Source organism: Lepeophtheirus salmonis, chromosome 6 (genome assembly GCF_016086655.4).
Source record: "Lepeophtheirus salmonis chromosome 6, UVic_Lsal_1.4, whole genome shotgun sequence".
In the NCBI taxonomy this organism is placed as follows: domain Eukaryota; kingdom Metazoa; phylum Arthropoda; class Copepoda; order Siphonostomatoida; family Caligidae; genus Lepeophtheirus; species Lepeophtheirus salmonis.
In genome coordinates this window covers 13,978,826-13,992,700 of record NC_052136.2, presented here as the reverse complement: position 1 = coordinate 13,992,700, position 13,875 = coordinate 13,978,826, and the positions used below count along the sequence as shown (strand labels likewise).

The 13,875-nt window shown below is 30.2% G+C and overlaps 1 protein-coding gene and 1 pseudogene across 6 annotated transcripts in view; one reads left to right on the top strand and one right to left on the bottom strand.

The window, feature by feature from the left end:
• Window positions 1-13,875, bottom strand: part of LOC121120399 (uncharacterized) — a 386,468-nt gene that overhangs the window by 51,718 nt on the left and 320,875 nt on the right. The window lies entirely within an intron of this gene.
• On the top strand, window positions 6,645-7,731 carry LOC139905798 (small ribosomal subunit protein uS5-like; annotated as a pseudogene).

Here is a 13,875-nt window from a genome sequence, read left to right as displayed (position 1 = left end):
CATTTTAGTCTGAAAGCTTTTCTATAGCACAGTATGTTCGGTTTGATAACTGCAAATTTAAAGACTAATGCCTTACTTAATATGCGTATCACAATTAAATTTGAAAGGCAATAATATGGATATATTTCAAGCATTGTTTTTTATCTAGATTAATATAAATATAAGCTTAGACCATCATGTAATCGGCGTATGAGTCGTACAAACTTCTAGGTAAGGCAGACAGATTATGACAAAACATGCAACCAATCATATTCTATGATGCCACTATTAAAAAGCGTAGTGGAAGTCAAACATCAGTCGTACATGCGTAATAATATCACCTTGTATTTCTATTAACTTTGTTTTATTATATATTATGTTCTTCATTAGCCTTGATCACAGCCTCGACTCTGTGTATAAGCCTGGCACAAGCCTCATTATAAGATATTTGATATCACCATCACAAATAAACTGTCAGAATTTCTTTTAGAGTTGTCTTCTTGTATTTGAGATGCATCGGGAGTTTGTTGGACCTTTCCAGCCTTTTTTTCCTTTAAGGTTGTCTGGGAGAGTTTTGGAGAACTGACTAAGGATTTCAGAACACGATCCTCATGGTAATCTTTTCTGATTGGCTCCCAGATATATATTAACATCAGTAGCATGTCGTACTGATGAGATCATTATTGATCTTACCATCTAAGATACTGATGAAGTTAGGATTTTTCTTCCTTTCATGCCAACCACTTTTTTGGATCCTCTCAGTTCCTAATCCTTCATTTTTTGATTTGTAGTATGCACCAAATAGAGCAGACATCATGTATTCCATCAATCTTACCAAAGTGTTGTGACCCCAAATGTGTGTCAAAAAGAGAGCATTGATATCTTGCCTTTAAAGAATATTGAATGTATAACAGATTTTCCAGATTTTTTACCATTTTGTCACCAAAATGAAACAGTTTAACTGGACATTTTAGCGTACAAACTCTCTACACTATACACTAAGGACTTTGTCCATAACAGTTATATATTTAAATCAGAGGGGCATTGACAGGTTAATTCCCCCCTTCTTTTTTTTGTATATGTGTGAAGGGGGGGGGGCATGTTCTTTTAAAGTAAAATGAAAAATTCTAATATATTTATGTATAAGAAATGAAAACTAGGATAGAAACACTTTAAATCTTAATCCATATATCAAAATAAAACTTGGGGAACGAGGTAATTTATTATTCAATAAAAATCTTGTTTATTTGAATGAAAATTAGTTGACATTTTTCTGATGAGAAAAACAACAACGATAAAAAACCAAGAGCAATTTTTAATTTTCCTAATGGAAAATTTCCCTTTAATACTCTTCACGATCACTCAACCTCCCTATTTCCTAAATAATCCCTTTCCTTAATTTTACATATTTTATAAAGATTATTCTTTGTTGTATTCCTTAATTACAGATATATATATCTGTGTATCTAGTTAGGCAGAGAAAATTGATTAGAATCAATTTCCCCGAATAAAATGTGGAAATCCATGAGTAATTTTAACTTAATAATTAGTGAAACTCCCTCTTTTTTTTAATTAATGGCAACTTTACTCTTGAAGTAGCTTATTTCCCTCCATATTTGTTCATAAATATTCTAATCTAAGTATGAAATGAATAATTAATTCATTTGCATCTTTTAATGACCGTTTTGCAAATATTAATAAGGTAGTAGTATTCTATTTACACATGAAAAAAAAGAAGACTATGTGTACATACAAATAATACCTTTTGATGTTTTCAAATATTTATTAAATTAGGGAATATTTGCTTTAAGAATACCTTTTGACATCCAACTCAAAAGGATGGGGGTATTGCAAATGGTTCCCAAACATTTTAATTATCAGACAGAGGAAGAAAAATAAACCATCATACAAAATATATATTGATGTCAATTAGATCCTGATGTCGTCAAACGGGGATTGACGATTAATTCTAGCGTTTTCTATGGGTAAAAATTAGTGATGGGACGACTCCAAAAAAGATCTCGATCTTTGTGTGGTTCTATTAAAAATTCCTGATACCGATTCCAATTCTTTTATATTTTAAATAATAGTAAAAAAATACCATTTTGCTATCAGGAGCGTCCACAGGATTATATTGTGGGGGAGGGGTTTAAAATATTGACATGAAATATGAGAGTTCTACGATGACGTAGAGGTAATAATACGCCATTTTTGAATTACTACAATTTGGTACTCCCTCCTCGTAGTTTAATTCATATATACACAATCCAATATTTCGTAGACATATTCTTGTCAATCATAGACATTGTATTCAAATTTTTGGGATGAGTTAAGATACCATTGAATTTTAGCTGTAGCTTAGCACCTTTTTTAAATTTTTTAAATGAAATTGACGGATATAATCTACACTCAATTTGGAAAAAATTCATTTTATTTTTATTTTGTCTTGATTCAAGTAACCGCTCTGTTTAGCTGGCCATAACGTTTTTTAGCATCCCATTCCGTACTAAACAATGGCATGGGTATGAATGACTTCGTTGTCGATCATCAATTCTACTCCAACAAGAACTTATACTTATAATCAATGGTGTCCGCAGGGTGGACTGGATGGGCTGTAGCCACCCTCCCAAAAAGTAAGGAATATTTGCTTTTTACTTGATTTTTTTTGGTCAGGATGAAAATTCACGAAAATAGCGGAATTTTTTTTTTAAAGATTTCTTTTGTTATAAAAGGAGATTCGGGAAAAATGATGGAAGAGAGGATACTACATTTAATATTTAATTTTTTTTGGCGAAAAATTTACTTTCATATGAATAACTCTAGGTTTTTGATTTTTTTCAAAATTTTATTTCATGTTAAACCCTGTAGATTTTTAAAATTTTTGTAAATAGATATGAATTTTAAAATATTTACAAAAATGGATTTTTGGATTTTTTTTTTCAAAAAATTTAATATTTGAAATATTTTTTCCAAAAAATTTAATTTTTGAATTTTTTTTTTCCATTTTTTGTGAATAACTATACATTTCTGATTTTTCTTTCATTGTTTTTTTTTCAAAAACTGTCAAAAACTAAGGCCCTGATAACTCCCCACTCAATCTTTGTTGTTTCTCGTTCATAAGCACATTACAAAGATACAAAGATGATCACTCCTCAATAATTAATGAATAATAATTAAAACGGCTTAGGTCATATTTTTTTACAACTTCAATACAATATTTATAAAAAAGCTCTCCGAGAAGAGAAATCAATTTGAAGAAATTATGGTATTACATTTCCCATATATATAAAAATATAAAATATATAAATTAATCTTTGCTATCGCATGTCATATGTGTCGAGGACAAAAAGTGTTAATTATATAGAATTAAGTTTGATATTAATATATTTTTAGAGCCTTTGGGGAGCAAAAAAACAACAACATTTATTATTTGATTTTTAGAAGGGTTTATTTATTTTTGCATTGGATAAATTACATACTAGTGGCAAGCAAGAAAACGAGCAAGCAACCATCTACACTTTAAACAAATATATAATTACTATTGTTTGAGTACGGTAGGAAATCCTACACCGATTTCAGACCGTTATAATTTTGCTAATTTAGTCCCAACTTTGGTATGGACTAGTATCATAGTAATATTAGGTCTACAAAAATATCGATCTTCATCCTGGTCCGGTCCGATCTAATTATATATTTTCCTTTTCCCTCAAAAAGACACTATAAAACCGTGGAATTTATTATAAGGCAGTATAAAAACCCCTTCAAGATAATGAAGTAATCACTTTTCTTTGGAGATTGTGGTAACTTTTTGGAATGACCACATTAAGACTTTTAAATGCAATATGAAAATAATTGACAAAACTTGAGCTAGTCTATATTATTATGTTATAGTTGTCATATTGAGGTTCATTCAAGCACCTTATTGAGGCCAAAGGGTGTCATATTGTGTAGAATATGAGTTTTATATTCATTGTTCTACAATATATCCAAATATCATGAGTTTAGCCAATTATAGGTGTACGATTATTACAGATCAGTAAAAAAAGTGGCCCTGAATAGGAAGTGATGGAAGAAATACAAACTAAATCGTAAGATGATGCAACCACTTGGGCCTACTTGATATAATTTAAATAAATAATAAATTCAATTAAATAGCATTTACATGGGCAGTTATTACCTTTCTTACATAACAAAAAAGATTTTGAATACCCATATTTTATATAATTTAAAGCAAGAAAGCTAAACTACCCTTATTTACTATTGAATTATAAATCGATGGTAATATTATAATTTTTACACTTACAAATCATAATTTTGAAGAAGAATATCGAAATGAAAGTTGATGATTTCCATTGTTTTTAAAAATATAGTACTGGAACTTGCTAGTTAATGTTTTTATATCTAGCACGGTGTTACCTGACTACTTAAATGTACACTCTTGTAAAATTTCGATTCCTTCGTCTAATTTGATAAGTCATGACTTATTATTTTTGATAAATAAACGAAGTTATATTAAACTGATGCTCCATTTCTAAAAGGACAGAAACACAATTTCTTGTTGATCCCTCGTAGTATATATATATATTGTCCATTTTATTATTTATATGAATAAATTTTGGCTATCATGTATAGAAATACGAATGTATAGCTATGCTTTTAATCAAATATTACTAAGCAATATTTTATATTAAATATGGAATAAAATGCTATGTAGGATTTATATATTTTAGAAATACATTATGTCAAAAAGTACAAGAAATTGTTATTTTAAATTGCCTGTGCTGAAGGGATTGAATAAAAAAATTGTAGGACGGCAACACTGTCTGTCATTATTATTCCAAGTTTGAAAGGGATCTGTAGACCAGTTTTCTTGTAACATCTAGATAAGTCTGTCTATCTCACTAGTGTTCCACGATTTTTACAATGATCGAAATATCGTTGATATTTGGGGTCTGATACATCATGAATTTATTCCAAAGGGAGAAATGGTAAATAACGAGTCCTATTTGGGGACGTTTGCGTGAGAAAATCCGTCAGAAACGGCCAGAATTATGGAAGAACAACTCGTACATTTTACACGACTATACCGCGTATTTACTTTTTTCTGATGAATATTTTCTATTGATTATATACGTATTGGGTATTTCAATTGCATATAGGACTCAAGCATACAGCGCCATCTAATGGATTATTTTGAATCACGTTGTTTACATGTCAAGCCACATTCAATTGATTTAAAAATAAAATATATATTTTTTCTTTTTAGGAACTGTTCACTATTTGTTAGTTAATGATGATGTCCATATTGACTTATACAACCATATAAAAAAACCAATTTGGCATATTTTGATATAATTAAATTTTATGCGATTTTTATTTTTATATTTTGACTATGGAATAATGCATCAAGTAGTTAAGCATTTCCGTGATTGAATATGAGGACATCACTGCCAAATGAATACTAATGAGGGGAGGAGCGGGTGTTTCTTTTTTTAAGTATGTAAATACTGATAAGGGATCATTTGATTGCTAAGTCTAAGTCCAGGATCTCCCCGCCCCCTTCCTCTATACATTCAACACTAAGTCAACTATGAAGAAAAAAAGAAAGAAAAAGATTTGAGATTTGACACTATAATTAAGTTTTTTCTGTGACTGTATCAAAAAAAAAAAAAAAAAAAAAAAGCCCAAATGAAATTTGCGATCAAATAGTTTAAAAAATTTCAAATGAGCAAAACACTACTCCAAACCAACAACTGATCCAAAATAGAAGATGTATTTTATTAGTCACCTAACCTATGGTATGAGGAGGGGGGAAACTCGAGCGTGACGAACTCAAACGGAATCTGGCTGAGGTCAGGTTTTGTTCCAATTCTAGTGCATGACCCTGTAAAATATACATGTTCATATAATAAATCTTGAGAGTCAGGGGCCCTGACCCGCTGCTCTCCCAAAACTCCACCTTCATCAATTGCCAACAGAGTCTACTTATAACTCCCTATGCTCAGTGTTACTCTCTGCGATTCATGAACACAGAGACGTGTATTTATTTCATCAAGGGTAAAATAATAATGATGGAAAACAAAAATGAAACAATGCTCATCTGCCAATTACAAAAGATATCGAACGCGAGCAAATGATTAGAAGTTACAGCTCTACGTACAATGTTCATCAATGTAATTAATTTGCTTGTGTTTAATTCAGTATTTGGAAAGGTATGTACTTACCTATGTTATAGTAAAATATGTTTGCTATCATCAAAGGATGAAGAATAAGAAAGTATAACTTATAACAAGAATAAACAAAAATAAATTGCCTGAACAATGAAACATACGAGAAGAAGGAGAAAACGGGGAGCAGAAGAAGAAACAGGGTCAATAAATCAAGTTGATTCTAAACTTTTATATGTGTATACAATATTATGTAGCTCGGATCTGACCCAATCTACATAACATTAAAACACACAATAGGAAACTTGAAAAGGATTTCTTCAAGACCCTTTCTTTTCGTAAGTAGTGTATGTACAATGGACATTGCGTATTGACAAAAGTTAGGAATTGGATATCGCAGGATACGCCTTTTAATTTGAAAATCTGTAAAATTATGTAACTCTTATTACAGTTTTTGTAGACCAAAATTATAAATAAGTATTATCTTATTTGGCCTAAATGAACAATGAAAGTAAATTTGATAATAATAAATTAGATACTGGGAATCAAAAAACAAGCTTTGAGTTGTAAAAATGAAGAAAAACATTAAAATAAATGTGCGTAATAGGTGATACCAAAAGAGAATATATATTTATTGAAAATATGTTTAGAAATAAAATACTCATACTATGAGAGAAGTTAAAGAAATGTTGTTAAGATAATTTTAAAGGAAACACATCAAAACTTCATTTTTTCCCGACATTTTACATATCCATGAGGTATCTTTTTAAATTTAATCGTTATTTTCTGATTTAGAAGAATAAAATCCAAAATAAAATAAATTTTGTAATACCTAATTCCCAACTTTTGTCCTTTCGGCACATTCTAATGTACATTGTACCCATAGGAAAATGTTGCACGGCCCTACCTATATTGTATAACACAACCTTTCCTCCAAAACAAAATGGAAAAATGGCCCAAAATCTGTTGGTATCTAGCCAATCCTTCCCAACTACATTACTATTATTCAATAATTGTTTACAACACTTTAATAAGAGCTAATTCGAAGTTCTCCAAATCATGTCCGCTTAGAAATGAACAAAGACTGATCAAAGAACACGTTGCAGGACCTTCCTTGCTCCTGGAGACTTCACTGGTAACGTCAGCCTTGGAGTATAATTATTCAAAGAGGTTGCTATTGCTATTTGTGGTGTCATCCTTTTGACCAAACTCTCGTTTTTCCTAGTACGAAAAGGTTTCTGGGGACATAAGATTGTTTAGATTTATACAGTACCTGCAAGATTATTTACAAAAGTGGGGCAATTTTGGTGCGTTTGATCCCTGCCCAACGTGGAGAGGGTATTGCGTCTACCCCAGTCCCATAACGTATATTAATGATAACAGGTATTGAAGGTCGTTCAACTTCAGCCTGTGGATGAGCAGGAAACTTAGGAAATTTCTCTAAGGCAATTTATGCTGAACATTGGCAAGATTCATGCCTATCTTACAATGGATTTATAGAGGAAAACTGTTTGAGAAGTCTCCTTATCAAGAGTTGACCAATTATTTTGCCAGAAATCATTGTCAAAGATTACTAAATTTCTGAGTATAGGATTTTTAATACATTAGTTTGAAATAATATATGATGATTACTACTTATTTTTCACTAGTTAAAAAAATTATAAAATCCCGAGTCAATTTTTGCCAAAATAATTGAAATATTTTATATGAATTAACTATTTTAATTTATAAAATACTTTTTTTATAGTTTCAATTCTATTTGTTTTTTATTATATATATATACTTTTTTTTGTAAAAGTTATGTGAATTGGCCAAAATACTTGCTTTGTTCTATTAAAATAAATGAGTTATGACATTCTTGTCTTATATTTTATGTTAGTAAACAAAGTATCAAAAAGTATTTTTGTATCGTGACAACATCAGTACAATAAAGCAGATCAACCAACTGAAATTTGCTCTAATGAAATGCCCATTTCCCCCTATTGTTTATTTTTTTTTGCAAATAGATCCTATCTTGCAAAAACGAAATGTATATTACTTTCTATATATATTGTTGTAGATTATAAAACCCAATTTCCATATACAATATACATATGACAAAATATAATAAAAATCCCCTCTTGAGAGAAAGCCTCTCCTCAACAGCAGCAGCACCCCCTCCACTTCCCCATAAAATATTCTTTTTATTTATATGGTATATCTTCCGATGAAGAACAAATAAAAATAGTAAGTAAACATGTTGTTATTCAATTATGTAAAGAGGTTTCGTGAATAACATTATAAGATTATTTTGTTCTTTGTTGTTATTTTTTGTCTTCCATTTTATTTTTTAGTGGATTTGAATGATTGTTTTTTTTACTTATTTATGTATGGAATTGTAGAACTTCTAAAATATAAAGATGATTGTAGATGAAGCGAGAGGGAGGGGGAAAAACAGCCTTCCATCACCAATTAATGTCGACATATTTAGGGGAGAACGAGACGAGTTCTTACCTACTTTTTCAATATTTAACCTATTTGTTGACTGATTTTGACAATTTTTTTAAAATTTTACTGATTGAAAATTGTAGGAAAAAATATCATTAATTTTTCTGCCCGATACATTTTAAGACATAAAATAGTTTGTATGCAAAATCCCCCTATAAGACTAATATTTAAATTAGTTTTGGGAAGAGTCTAGATAAGCTGCAAGCAACCCTGAGAGGAATGAAAGAAACACAAACCCTTTTCGGATATCAGGAGAACACATATATGTTGAATTAATCCGATGTCGATCCGCAATTTTACTCCAAGTTAGACAAGGACTCACTCATAACGCCTGCGGAAACCCCTTTTGTTTACTTTCCGCCTTTCATGTCTACACACAATAACGAATACTTTATTCTTGAATGTCCCCTTCTCAAGAATGAAAAAATAAGGATACAGCTTTAGAAAATATATGAGTTAACTTTAATAAATTGATATTATATTGTTATGTACACTTACAGACCCATTGGCAGTGATTCATAAAATATGTCCTGTTGGTATGTAAAAATAAAAGAGTCCCTAAATGAAAATGGTCATCCTGACAATTTGAATCATATTTGGAAGGAGAGCAGTTTAGCTGTCATGATGTTTTATTAAATCAGCTGCAAGCAGTGGAGAGAGGAAGGAAATAAACATTAATTTCACTCTGGATGTATCAAGAACATATATGCTTGAACTATCCTCAATTCTACTCCACGAAACTAACACTTATAACTGCCGAACAACCTCTTATTGCAACTCTACGATTTTTATGAGTACACACACTAGTTATGACTTGATACTTAGATATTTTGTGTTCCAGAAACAGCTTTAGAAAATTAAAAAACCTGTTCAATTTGCCAAATAGAAAAAGGGGCTTTCATATTCTAAGGCATATTTTATACACCTCTGATCCTCTCACACATAAACCATAATATGACAAGATGAATGTTACTATTTTCAAGCTGGAACCGGTTCAATCAAATTTTATCTAGATTGTTCTAGAACAACGCTGGACGGTTCCTCCCCATTTATAAATTAAAGTTGTTTGGTATAGCAGTACCAAATTACTGACGCATTTGAAGCAGTACTATATTGAATTTGTAGTAGAACCAGTTTGCGGCACTTGAGACAAGCAACCTGGGTATTGAGGATAACAAAGAGGGGATTTCTTCCTATTAAGCCGCCCGGCTAATCTTTTAAAAGAACTAAAATACATAGGGTTATCATTTAAAAAAAATGTTTCTCCCAAATATTGAACGTTTTCATCACTATTAAAAATCAATGATAAAGTATGGAGCTGTCGATTGTAAGCATTTACTCGCGGGAGGAATTTTTGGGTGATGACAGTCTCCATGTTTAATTATGTAAATTAGTTTTTGAATAATATTGTGTTTTTTTTTCTGGTAGATTTGATTTTTTTTGTATGTACTTCTATATGGAATTGTAGAGTTTATAAAGAATAACGATGATTGTTGATGAATAAAAAAAGAAAGGAGAATAACAGCCTTCAATCAAAGTTTTTGTAACCTGTCAAATCTCACATTTTTATTTTTTAAATATATATATATTTTTTTTAAATGTACTCTTTTTTTTTTTGACATTTATTTAGATTGACGTCCAATCATGAGTACTTTTCTTTATAATACTTTCGTTTTTTTAATCCCTTTTCTCATATAGGTATATATATATATATAATAGTTAAATGTAATTCCACTCTGTCGTAGAATAACTTGGTCGTGATTAAAGAATATATATATATATATGTATATACAGGTTGACGCATTGAAATTTTTCCTTTTGCACGTTTAAAGAAAAAGTTAAAATAATTCATGGATATTTAACAGAAGTAGAGAATTGGGACAAACAAATTGACTTGATGCCCTAATCAAACTACTCGAATATTGTTTTGTACTCCAAAACTATTTGATACTGAAGTGAATAAGAAGCTTGAACACAAGCTTCTTATATATTATAATTATGGATATAAAATGAGGACTCAATAAAAATATTGAAGAACAACTCGAATTGTATTCACAGTATCAGTAATTTATTAACTTTTTCAAAGTTTAAGCATCGACGAGGACGCATTTTCTCTAGCCAGAAGTGGAAGCACAAACATGCCTGGTAAATTTATGCAGATTAACTTACTCCCAATCATGTTCAATGGAGGTCTTGAGGGAGTCAATAGTGTGGTGGTGGACACAACCAACCTTCCTCTCGTTTATGCCCCAAAAATAATAATAATCGATGTGATTTAGTTCCATGAATGAGGGTTCTTGGTCTGTAAAGTCAAAATATAATTATAGGCATATTTTATAGGTGTTGGATAGGACACTATCCTGCTGCTAAATATAACTTCTATTCACAAAACTTTCTTTTATCATCCAGAATAAGATGACTTCTTCCAGATCCCTTATTTGGAGGTTGTCATTTACTTCCATCCACCGCTTGAGCGATTATCTCATCCAAAATTATCCCTTCCCAGATATCCTGATCTCTTTTTCGAAACTATATTTTTCCCCACCCCATTACGAGGTCAAATAAAACCAAATGCACTTGGATCAAAAGCTTTAAGTACATAATTTTTAATTATGTAATTTAATGATTATAAAAAGAATAAACAATAGTAAGAACCAATTTCTAAACATAATCACCCTGTTTTATTCCCATATCAAACTATTTTTTTTCACAAAAAATGTCAGTTGAAATATCAAAACGTCCTTTTCTAAATAATAAAATATGTACAAAATATGAAAATGTATGTCAATCAAGTCTTCTAATTATCAGAAACTAAGAAAAAAATAAATCAAAGCTTGGTGTCCTATAAATATATTTGCTACAAACTAAAGTTATATAAAATATAATCTAAGAAATGTCAAAGTAATCTTAGTTAATTTTCCATCTATTTCTTTTAGGATATCGGGAAGAAGAAATTAAGAAATATTGGATATGGAAAAGTGAGAGAAAAACAAAAACAGAGAGGCAAGGGATTAATGATTATATGTATTGTAGCCCCATTGATTGGTAAATCATTTTGCCAAAATAATAAATACAGAAATACAATGATAAGAAGTAAGTTTCCTGGAACGTTACTATACAGGAAAAACACCATTTTGGGCCTAATAAAGAAACAGAAATTGAGAGAAAATAAAAAGCCAATAAATTTAAAAGGAAATAAATCACATTCCTTTGCTATTTATATTTTTATAAATTTTTTTAAGAACAGAAGAGACATTCTTGGAATTTTTATAAATGTACGAATATATAAGTATATATAAAACTACTTTTGCTGCATACAGAGTGGTTGCTCTTGCAGAAAAAAGTCACATCATGAAGCCCTCATGATGTGAAATGTTTACTTCTATTGTTTATATTTAGGGGAGACGGTTGTAAAAGTTTTTTTTTTTTGCTTAATCACTCGGAGCTGACTCGACTAAGACTCTCTAAATTATAACACAACATACCAACAGGTGCCAGCAATCGATTGCATCTATTTAAAAGCTGTACCAGTTTCCATAGCTAGGTACAGTTCCAACAGATAAAAAATATCGAATTTGAATTGCAAATTAGGTCCCAAAGCAAGCAAAAGCATGATTAAATTACGAAAAACGTGACTTTTATAGAAACAAGTGAAGCACAATTTATAATATGTTTAAATACTATATTTAGCTATATTTTTTATTCAATATGTCCTCCTTCAGGAGTATTAGAAAGCGTCAACACGCCGGCAAACAGATTGGTAGCCATTAAGGATGACAGGCATGTACTGTATGATTGTAACTGATCTAATGAATCGTCATGAGTATTATTCTTTCCCTCCTCCAAAACATTCTTCAAATTGTCAGGGTTACCATGTACTTTTCGGTTTCTTTATTTTTAACATGCCACACTGGATTTTCATCAATATATATATATATTAACTTTTGTTAGTTGATTAAAGAAAATTCTCCGTGAGAGCAACTCTTTTCTCAATACGCAATACCATATACTCATTTACTGGGTGTCCATAAGTATGCCGTACACTTTTTTAATAGAGCTTTATAAGATCTATCGTGGAAATAAGGGGTTCTACAATTAAAGTATTTAGAAAAAAAGTAAGAGATGTGTCCACCATTATCCCTGATACAAGCCTCAACACAGTTATGGAAGGACTTGCAAGCAGAATTCAGGCTGTCGGCTGGCATATTGTTCAGTGGAAGTCAACAGCTTTATGGACACCCAGTAAATGAGTATATGGTATTGCGTATTGAGAAAAGAGTTGCTCTCACGGATAATTTTCTTTAATCAACTAACAAAAGTAAATGCGTACACATGAATGTTCAATCAAGTTTTGAATATAAATGAATATATTTAGAAAAGGATGTTCACTACTCAGGAATTAAATAATAATGAAAAGGAACAGAAAAATCCTTCTTTATATTTCCAATTACAAATTAACGGGTCAGCTAAAAAACACATCTGATGTACACCATAATATATATGTATATATGCCTTTATATTATACGATTGTAATGTAAATTATGTGGTTGTTTTGATGTTTTAGAAAAAGGAATGGTTACAACCGTTCCATGCTGCAAGTTCCCTCGTCTTCCCTACATACAACATAGGTAATGTTTTATAAACCACCTCTTAATTAACTTTTGGATACTTTTTTTGTTTTGATTAATAGCATTATTTTTGTTCAAAGTTTTATAAATCATTCTAAATGAATAAAAAGCAATAAATCTCTTTTTATTTTATTTTTGGACCAGATCTTTATTTGTTAATTTATACACTCAATCTATCTTTCTCTTTTTATTTTGAGGAGTAATTTAATGGTAGATAGAAGGAAAAACGTAGATAGCCTATTTAATATATATATATCAGACAATTTTTGTTGCTATCTTTTACTTTGTAGGTACGTTTTCCGAATTAAAAGCCAAATATCTCTCATAGCACCAGGACATTTTTGCATGGAAACAGATTGACAATATATTTTTATTTTACTTCTTTTAAACGAATGATTAGATATATTTATTTGTTCTGATAACAATTGGGGATTTAATGATAGAATGAACGTCAAATAGGTAGGTTCATTGGTTTGGAGGTAATTACAAAACTTTATATTTGTTATCATAAACCAATAAATTAAGTAATTTCTTAAAAATGCATTTCAATAGAGATAAATTCGTCAAATAAATTATTTTTACTCAAGTTCAATTTGAATGAGTACTGTTATTTC